The sequence below is a fragment of the Podarcis bocagei genome (genome assembly GCF_964188305.1).
Source record: "Podarcis bocagei genome assembly, chromosome: 1".
NCBI lineage: Eukaryota > Metazoa > Chordata > Lepidosauria > Squamata > Lacertidae > Podarcis > Podarcis bocagei.
Genome location: NC_138125.1, coordinates 94,849,696 through 94,859,678, shown reverse-complemented (window position 1 = coordinate 94,859,678; position 9,983 = coordinate 94,849,696). Strand labels below are relative to the sequence as shown.

At 46.8% G+C, this 9,983-nt stretch overlaps 1 protein-coding gene across 9 annotated transcripts in view; it reads left to right on the top strand.

Annotated features, from left to right (window-relative positions):
- Positions 1 to 4,597: 4,597 nt before the first annotated feature.
- SEMA5B (semaphorin 5B) overlaps positions 4,598 to 9,983 on the top strand; it is a 375,751-nt gene continuing 370,365 nt past the window's right edge. For 4 of the 9 annotated variants that reach the window (XM_081188336.1, XM_081188337.1, XM_081188339.1 and 1 more), the window contains exon 1: positions 7,057 to 7,412. The gene's annotated coding sequence lies outside the window, so the exon portion shown is untranslated. Of the gene's footprint in view, positions 5,261 to 5,615; positions 5,906 to 7,055; positions 7,413 to 7,654; positions 7,931 to 9,983 lie in introns of those variants that run through there. The other 5 variants (XM_081188335.1, XM_081188332.1, XM_081188333.1 and 2 more) reach the window with 5 other exon arrangements.

Below are 9,983 nucleotides of genomic sequence, written 5' to 3'. Positions count from 1 at the left end.
ACCAAAGATGGAGCTGCTGCTCACCTGTGCAGTAGTTTAAACTGCGTCAGAAGACCTGTGGGACTTGAAGGCCGGTGGGAGAAGAGTGCCTCAGGGAGAAGCCAATGGGAAACAGGGGCAAATCAGGCTTCCCTCCTCCTGGGCACTGCCATCTTCTTCTTCAGTGGCTGTTTTTTGAATATGTGGACTGTTGAGCCTCCACTCATGACCAGTGCCCACTTGCTGGTGGAGGAAGAAGTTTGCGCAACATGCACCAAGCCATTGGCTGAGCCTCACTGCACAGCTGCCCGGTTCCCTGGGGCTTCTAGTCCCAGCAGGCTGCCAGCAAAATCAGTCTTGAAGCTGATCCTGCATAAAAAGATGTGTTGTCACACAGTTCCTCCAGCTCTCCTGGTTTCGCAGCAGCGACAGTGCAGTGGCAACACAAATGGCCTTGCTGTTGTTCTTCTTATTATTTATTATTCTCTTACTGAGCTCATGGAGGCTGCCATATTGATGCTGTTAACCCCAAATCTATGTGTTGAGCTTCTGACTATTAAATAAAAAAAATTAACTACATTGTATATGAAGTACTGAGAACAGTAACTGCCAATGAAATCCATCCTACCTGAAACAAGGATTTTTTAAAAGTTGGAATGCAGGTTTAAAGTTTTTTCTGTGGGTGAGGAAACTATCACAACTTGACGACTTTAAGCTGCTATATTACTTGTAGTGTGGCCTGTAGAATGTAAGCACCATATAAAAGTAAGGCTTTCAAATATATAATGTTTATATGCCCATTATATGGGGGATCCAACAGATTCATTGTGCTTCTCTGACCATGCGGAAGGCAAGCCAGTAGCATCCATAACAAAGTAGTCTCCCTCCCCCGCCCTGCATTGAAAGGCTGCATAAGAACACATGTACTCCACCTAGTGGTTAAAAAACGAATCTAACATTTTTTTGTGCTTGCATGAACTCTGCAGGAATTCGGGCTCTAGCAGACAGACCTGTTTGCAGAGCATTGTCTTGTTTGGGCTGTTGGAAATAAGGATACAGTGCAATGAATCTCACAAAATATAGGACATGTTGTCGAGGAAACCGTGTAATTTAAAAAAGAAATAATAGTGGAGAAATTAACCAAAAAAAAAGCAATGGAATGGTTGGAATTCAAACAAAAAATGAATGCGTCAAAATCTATTCTGAAGTGAAACTAAGGGATGCAAAAGCAGATCCATGTTGACTGTGATATGTGCAATTAGCATTCCTACAACCTGTTCAGCATATGATACAGTCAACAAAGCAATTGCTTCCAAACCACTGGCAACCAAGCACTGAATGTGTTACGGGATTGCCCATTATGTGGTGAAAATACAAGTTGTTAATATTTTTAAATTGCTTCTGCAAAGGAAATGCTTAGGAAGCAAATGGTTCTGCAAATGTCTCTGAAAATTTGTGTATGGGGGGGGGACATACAGTAAGGTGCCTTATACTGAGTCAGACTCTTGGTCCATCTAGCGCAGTACTGTCAACACTGACTGGCAGCAGAACTTCATGTTTCTGGTCAGAGATCTGCCCCAGCTCTGCCTGGAGATTATACCTGGGACCTTGTGCTTGCCAAGCAAACTGGTTTAGCAATTTTATTGTGTTGTGCACCAATTCAGGTGTCATGTTCACAGCAGATAATGAAATATATGCAGGGGCAAACTTTGGTAATATGGTGCCCTGAGCAAGGCCAAAATTTGGCGTTCCCAAATGGATCTTTTCAATGATGCTGCCTTGGCTCAGTGCCCTGTGCAGAGGAACTGCCTGCACCGCCCTAAATCTGGTGGTTTCCCCCCAAATAAGTACAGACCCCTGCAGTTTATCAGATTGAATCAAGTTGCATGGTTCTTAGAATACTGTTGCATATTTTAATTTGTAAAATTGCAAATTTCATTTGTCGCGGCTCATGTATATTACATGATCAAGGGTTGGTGAGTCTAGTTATTAGGAACAACTGTGTTTTGCTTTGCCCAGTTAATGAAATTGAGCTAGAATTGACCGAGAAGCCAGTGAAATCCAGTCCAATGCCCAAATGCCAGTCATGTCGGTGATAGAAGACCTCCTCTGGTGTAATTGCTGTGATGGTGATGAGATGCATGGCTGCAGGTGCCAAAGCAGCTGTGTGGAATATGGTAAGAAATGGCATTATTGAGTGCTCTTTCGTGGCATAGCTGTGGAGTTCACTCCAACTGGTCCACCCCTGCCATGCCATGCCTCACAGTCCCCCTGGCCCTCATCTTTATGCTGCTGCCTGGTCCTGGAAAGTGGGCATCCCTGCATGTTTTTCCACATGAAGCATGGAGTTGTAGGAGGTGGGTGTGTCATGAATGGGAACCTTATGGTGAACTCCCGTGTTCATTCTCCTGTTAGAAAGTTGATATCTCAGCCTACCACTCGGAGAAGAACTGGCCCATTGAGTACTCTTGGTTCCTCTATGCCATCCTGGCACAGGTCCTACTTTAAGGCCTTGTAGCTGGAGGCTGTGGAGCTCCGGATCAGGGTTGGCATGTGTGATTCTGGGTCTGTGGTGTAATGACTTCACAGGGGCTCCCACAGCCTCTGAGTAGTGGAACAGGCAATGGGCTCCTGCCATTGCCAGGCATGTTCTGTGGGGCTGTGGCTTCCTGAGGACACCCCCATAGTGAAGTGTTTAGTCGTGCCTCTCCAGGCCTCCATATCTTTGAGAATATATTTGGGGTGTGCCCCCCACCCAGCATTGTTGAGCAACAGGCATCTCTACTGCTAGTTCTTTGAAGTGTCATCCAGCAATATTCTGGGCTATCTCAATCCTCCAGTAATGGTGGCATGCCTGGCACTGACATAGCTTCCATCTCCTTGCCTGCAAACATGCATCTCTGGTTGGCATGACACAGCCTCCCCAACATGCCTGCACACCTTGGCCTAGTGTCTGAATGCCCATGGCTGCTCTCCCTGCTCTCTTTCTCCCTCTCTGCACCATTGAATAATTATTTGCTTCTTGTTGCTGCCTGGTGATATGTGTCCCCCCCCCCATTGGATGTGGAGGTAAATTTTTTTCTCCCGCAGGGATATTTGAACCTGAAAACTCTTGAGCATGTTTGTGCTTTCAGCAGAGAGCATCTCATAGTTCCCCTGGATATGCCTGGGGTCACTGTTTGGTTCTGTGCTTCTTCTGAGTTTGGGGAGTGTGATGTTGCAACAGAGATTTCCTGGTTTAGCCTACATGACTTGACTTCCTCTGTGTGTGAGAACATAGCTGTCCTTGCTAGCAGAGTCTCTGACTGGGGTGGCATCAGCAGTGTATCCAAAGTGTCTGGGAGTGTGCTTATGGGATCAGATTAGTATCTGGAACCATGACAGATCATGTTTGATGCCCAAGAGCTGCACAAATGTGGCATTTGTTAGAGGGACTGGTGTATCACAGTCCCTCTAACAATCCCTCTAACATTTCACATGGTGTATCACCCATCCATGTTTAGAACAAGAATGGGGAACCTATGGCTCTCCAGATGTTGCTGGACCATCAGCCCCAAGCAGCGCAGCCAAAGGTTATGGGAACTGTGGCAACATCTGGATCACCATCTGGATCACCACAGTTTAGCCATCCTGCATAAGACATTAAGCTTTATTACTACTATTTGAGAAAAGGTGTGCTATTTTAGGATATTTGCTTGTGAAATAACCTTTAATTTTTCCTGGCTTCAAGAAAAAGCCCTGCCAAATACCAGTGAGTTAAATAGCCAAAAAACAAATGCATAAGAATCCTGAATTCATATTAGTGCCTTTTAAATGGCAACGCTTGAATAAACTGTTAAAAATAACACATAGCAAATTGATTACAGCACAGTGCACTCATTTTGCTTTATTATTTGCACTTGTTATCCAGGTTGTAATAGGGTTTTTAATTGGCTGCTTCAAGCAGCATTAGGACGGTACAGATAACAGCTTAAGAACACAGCAAAAATATACTTCACTGATTTGAGGGTGCAAAGTTAATGAAGCTGAGTTGATTGTTTTATTGTGCAGAATTAACTGGGGCAAAGTGATCAATAAGCAAAATTATGGGTGAAATCCCCCAATTCAGCATGTTTAAAGTTTTGTGATTATTAAACTTAAATGGATTATTTTTAAACATTTTGATTCCTGGACACATAAATATAAGTCAATAAAGAATAAAAATGGGTGAGAGACTTTTAAAAAATGTACTTGTAGGCCGCATTCTAGCACAGAGGATGGGAAAGCTCACCGAGACTGCAGTCCTTTACCCACATACATGAAAGTAAGCCCCATTGAACCTATTATGGATTACTTCTGAGTAGGCATCATGGGCGTAGCTAGGGGGCAGGGGGGGGGCAACTGCCTCCCAATCAATAAAATTCAGTAAAATACATAAGAAACTGAGGTTCTGCCCCCCCAACAAAAGGCCTGGCTACGCCCATGGTAGGCATGCCCAAGATCAGGCACCCCCAAACTCGGCCCTCCAGATGTTTTGGAACTGCAACTCCCATCATCCCTAGCTAACAGGACCAGTGGTCAGGGATGATGGGAGTTGTAGTCTCAAAACATCTGGAGGGCTGAGTTTGGCCATGACTGCCCAAGATTGTACCATGAAACAATCCTATGCATGCTTACTTTGAAGCAAATTCAAAGGGTCTCACTTCCTAGTTAAGTGTGTTTAGGATTGTAACCTAAATGGCTTAAATGCACATAACTCTGCTGGATTGGAGCCAGGGGTCATATATAAACTTCATAGCCAAGGCACCACATGAAGGTCAATATTATTCCAAACTTATGGAGAAACTGAGGCAGTGGCATTTGCAAACAAGTGGGTGAGAAAGAAGTGTACCCCCAAAACCCCTCTGAGGAAAAACCAAATAAGAGTGGCATTCAGCTTTCCTTCCCAGGGGTGGGAAACTGTACGCCTGAGGAAGAAATGTGTCTTCCAGGCATCCCTATTTGGTCGCCAGAAGTCTCCCCTTGCTCCTGCACCCTGAATGTTTTTTTGTCTGGCTGGAAGGTGTCTTTGAACTCTCACTCTGTCTCTTGCTTCTACTAGATGGAGAACAGAGAGCAGTATGTGAGTAGAAGCAAAAGAGGTGAGATTTACGTTTGCTGTTCCCGCCACTTTTGCCTTTGGCTCCGCCCACCGCTAGCATGGTGCCCTCGGTGGTTCCTCGGAAGGGGAGGCTGATCTCCGGCTGGAAAAGGTCTTTCCCCCCCCCTCCTCCCCCCAGTTTAAACAATGGACCATTTTACTGTGAGTAGGGTCCCCCCTCCCGCAAATGGACCTTTATAATGCGAATGTTTTCCATTCGATATCTCTGGAATGTGTGGGGCGCAACAAACTGTACTCCTCCATTCTCTTCTATGCGCTGTAGGGCGGCTTGTTTTCAAAAGGTGGCAGCAGCAGCAGAGAGGCTGGCTTTGCTCCTCAAGGCTTCCTCAGAGATGCGTTATATTCGGATGGGTCCGTATGCAAGCAGTGCAGGTTTATGTAGCACCAAAGGCTGAAACGGCGGCAGAGGATTTGCAAGCTAAATCAAGCGTGCCTGGGATTACAGCTTTAAAAATGTGCACAACTGTGAGACTCAGGTGGGAAGCGTTGCCCTAGATGAGCCTCGGGGTCCCTTCCAACTCCACAATTCTGTTCGGAAGTCAAACCCCGTTGAGTTCCCCGGGGGGGGGTGGGCTTACTCTCGCGTAAGTGTTCGCAGAATTGTAGCCATCAAAACACGTAAAAAAATTGGTAGCGAGTTGCTCTGAAACCAACACAATCGACTTCCAAGTGGAAACGATTTCGGGATCCGTTCGCACATAGTCCGGGCAAAGCGGCGGGCGGCGACAGGAGCCTGTTTTCTTCGCTGCTTCCCAAGCGCCCCCTAGGCACGATGCCCAGAGCAAGGTACACAGTTTTCTCTGTGCTGCAAATATATATTTTCTCCGTTGCAAATGGGCGGTTTTTTTGTTTTACTTATCGATGCTTTTTGTGTGCGCGCGCTTGGATGTTCTTCCTATGGATTTTCTAATCGTTCCATTAAAGGGGTTGACTCGTCTCTCTAATACCGCACCTCCAAATCTGACCTAAGGGGTAGGGGTGGGCTGAGGCGTCTCTTTAATTAGCCCCTTACTGCCCTCTACGGTCCACGTTTCTGCTGCAAGCCGAGCTCTTCAGCGCTTTCTGCTATCCGTGGGATTGCAACACTGCCCCACCTGCCCATACACTGAAGGGTGGGGGAAAGAGTGCGGATAGCTCGGGGGCAGCGTTTGCTGTTGCTTTTAAGGCGATCACAGGGCAAAGATCTTCTGTTTATTTTACAAGGGCTCAAGTTTCCACTCGCTGGAAGTTCCTTGCTCTTTCAAGCCGCCTTCTCACTGTCTCCAAACGCTTCTCCCCCGCCAGCTCAGTCCGGTTTCTCCCCGGGAAGCAGCAGCAGCAGCAGCAGCAGCAGTTCTCTCCCTAGCTATCAGTTCTGATTTCGAATAACACCCCACGCTCAAGGAATTAAAAGAAAATGCACATTTCGTAGCCTGCTTCTTCCCGCCGCCCGCCCCCCTCCCACTTCCCTTTGCATTTCTGTCCTTGGTCATTTGCCCTTTTGTAAATCACCCAGCACAGAACATCCATGCATTTGCAAGGCAACTCGTACTGTCGGGCTTGCCAGACAGACAAGGCAGGCGCGGGAACGGGGGTGGGGTAGTAACAGCGGCAAACCACGCGGTCGGTATATCAGATTCTGTATCAGCGATCGTTCTGGGATGTAAACGGGGTGAGAAAAACTGATGAAAATCTCATGCACTCAAAACAGAGTTGAAAAAGATCCCCAAACGCTATTTCCCAAAGAGGCGCTGGCCGGATTTCTTTAAGAGCCATTATCAAGCTTCGGCATATATCTTAATTCCCACGACCAGGGTTGTTGGTGGGGAGCTGCGCGTAAATAAGTGCCCTGTTAACTCTTGAATTGGTTAGTTGACATCAGCGCAGAGTGAGAGCTGGCAGCCCCTTTTGCTCCCTCCCTCCTCCCCCCCCCCCAGCGTCTCCGTCTCCTCCCCTCCTGATGGAAAAGGGTTGAAGCGTTTCTGATAGGAGCCTGGACTGCTCCTGGCTGGAAGGGAGAGGGGAACAGAAAGAGAGAAGGGAAACAAGGAGGGTGGACTCAAGCCGAAACTCCGAGGCGGCTGCAGTTCGCAGCGGACCCTGCTTGCTTGGCGGTCATCGGGACTCAGGAGGCCCCCACGGCAGCTTGTAGGATTCGCTGGGCTTTCTCGAGGGCTGTTGTTTTCCTAGGATCTTCTGCGCGACCCCCCCCCCCACCGTATTACGTCTGCAGCCGCGGTAATTTCCTTCAGTGTAAAGATGTGCGTGTGAACGCTTGCAAAAGCTCTATCGCCCTGGAGACCTCAAACAAAGGGTAAGTCGAACCGCGTCCACTGTATGAGTGGTGGCATGCATGCGAGGGGGGAGAATATTTTAAAACATGCTACCCACCCTCCGCATTCGACGTGCATGAAGAAGTTGCAAAGTTTAGGAACTTGGAGTTGTGGGGGGTAGGGGGGAGGAGTCCGGAGAGGGAGGGAGGTGTAGTTGCCTCGGCAGAAGGATGGAGACGCAAAGCCTTTTTGTTTGAAGAGCGAGTTTGAAAGAAAAGCTTTGCTTCATTGCGTGGCCTCGTCTGTTTTAGTCCCCCTTAGCAGCAAAAGCACAAGGGGAATGGAGCCGGGCTGGCCGTGGTGGTCTGTTGTTTGTTGTCTTAATGGCTTCTGGGATGCATTGTAGTCTTGAACGTGCAGTGTACCAGGTTAAGGGGTCCCCTGACGTCCCTCTGTTCTCCGCGCACTCCCCCCCCCCCCGGCTTTAGCGGCGGTTGTGGAAACCAGGGGTGGTCTCCAAGCAGTTGAGACGCTGAAGAGGAAATTAACTAAAAGCTCGGTTAGTGTTGCCTGATTCCGTATAAATCTCTCTCTCCCCCCCCTTCCCATTCCATTCGTGGGGGTTGTAAGCAATAAGATAGCTTGGGGGTTACACGGCAGGGTGGGATGCCTGGGAGCGAAGGGTCTGTAGAGAAGCAAAATATATTATTTTTTTCTTTTCTTTCTTTTTTTGTTCACGTGGTAATTTGCCTTTGTGGTAGGGGTGGCCCATTAACTTTCTGCTCACGTCCTGATGAAGATCAAAAGCGGAGGGGAGAGAGGGAAGCAGAGAAGCTTGCAGGGCTCTCTGGTTTTATGCATTGTTGGAAATAAGAGGAAGGGGAGCGGATAGAAGGAGGGAAAAATCCTAAGTCCAAACAGATCTTAGTAGATGCAAGGCATGCACCCTCTTTCCCATGTCACTTTTATTTTTATTTAAAGTTGCTGATTTAGATCTCTTAACTGTTCCTTCCACTTGCTGCATTGGTGTGTTACTTCATTCAGAATCTTTCTACTAAAAAGCAGGAGGGGGTGAGTTGTAAGAGAACATTTAAGAGCCTGACAGCTCTCTCCTGCAGCAAATTCTTGACGCCGGCCTGTTTGGGACAGGAGTGGAGGTGGGAGGGAGGCAAAGTGTGAAGATCCATATCTGCACAGGTTTACACCATGCAACTTTGAATTTAGAAATCCATCCTTGCACTTTAAAACAAAATCCATCCCATCCTCACTCTGCTCAGTTTCCAGGCATGTGGACTTTCAGCACTTGGTTTCTCTATGGATTTTGTTGGGGGGGGGGACACAGGACGGGACAAAATGGTGTAATGAAGCCTCCATTCCAAAATCATGCTTTTTTAAAAAAAAAACATTTCCCCACAAGTTCATGTTCTGACTGGAAGGCAAAGTTTGTTTCTGCCCCCCTCCCTCAATTAATTCCTCTTTTTCATGGCATTGATTGAACTGCAGGCAGAAAAGGCATCCAGCTGAATGAATTTGAAGTCTGGCTATCATGTCTTTCCCTCCCTCCCCATCTCTTTCTAAATATTTGGTTATTGAATGGAAGGGTGTGGGGTGCCTTGGAAGAAAAAGGGTTCTAGCTAGTTCTTAATATTTTAGGGGAAGGGAATCTATAGAATTGGTGAGTTGTGCCCATCACAGAACTGCTTGTGGAGGAGTTAAACTTCCTTCATATGTCTGATCTACAAGGCAAGCGAAGAAGAGTATTCTAGTTGGCAACTGCAGAGAGACTGGGGTGGGAGGTGAATAATTCTGCTGATATTTAAGCAAGTTACTCAGGGTTTTTAAATAGCTTCTTCTTTTTTCAACCTCCTCTTGAATCACATGTTTCTTTCCTTCTGACTGAAACTTTCCCCTCCTCTTTCAGATTGGATTGTATGATTAATAGACTCTGCAGAGTACAGTGGTACCTCGGGTTAAGTACTTAATTCGTTCTGGAGGTCTGTTCTTAACCTGAAACTGTTCTTAACCTGAAGCACCACTTTAGCTAATGGGGCTTCCTGCTGCTGCTGCGCTGCCGGAGCACAATTTCTGTTCTCATCCTGAAGCAAAGTTCTTAACCTGAAGCACTATTTCTGGGTTAGTGGAGTCTGTAACCTGAAGCGTATGTAACCTGAAGCGTATGTAACCTGAGGTACCACTGTAAAACAGATCAGGCAGGGGAGCGTATGCGTTTAAAGCCTTGAGTGTTGGATCAGTCAGCAGGGGTGGTATTATTATTATTATTATTATGTTAATCATTCCAGATGTATTTGTTGTTTGTTGTCCTGACATTCCTTGTTGGGTTGGGGTATAACTTGGTAGTACCATCAGATGTTGTGCAAAAATGCTTTAAACGAGTTCTGGTGGCATTAGTTTCGAGAACAATTTATTCCGTTGTTGAAGTTTGCGTTAAGAATTGCCAGGCTGCTCATACTTAGCACACTGTTGTGTTAAGGGATTGCTCCTTCTTCCCATATATAACAGGCTGCTGATCCTAGAACATAAGGTGTGGCCTTGTTTTTCAGAGTTACTGTGGTCTTTGGCACTCAAGCAGAATGAACACTGTGGAGTCCTCC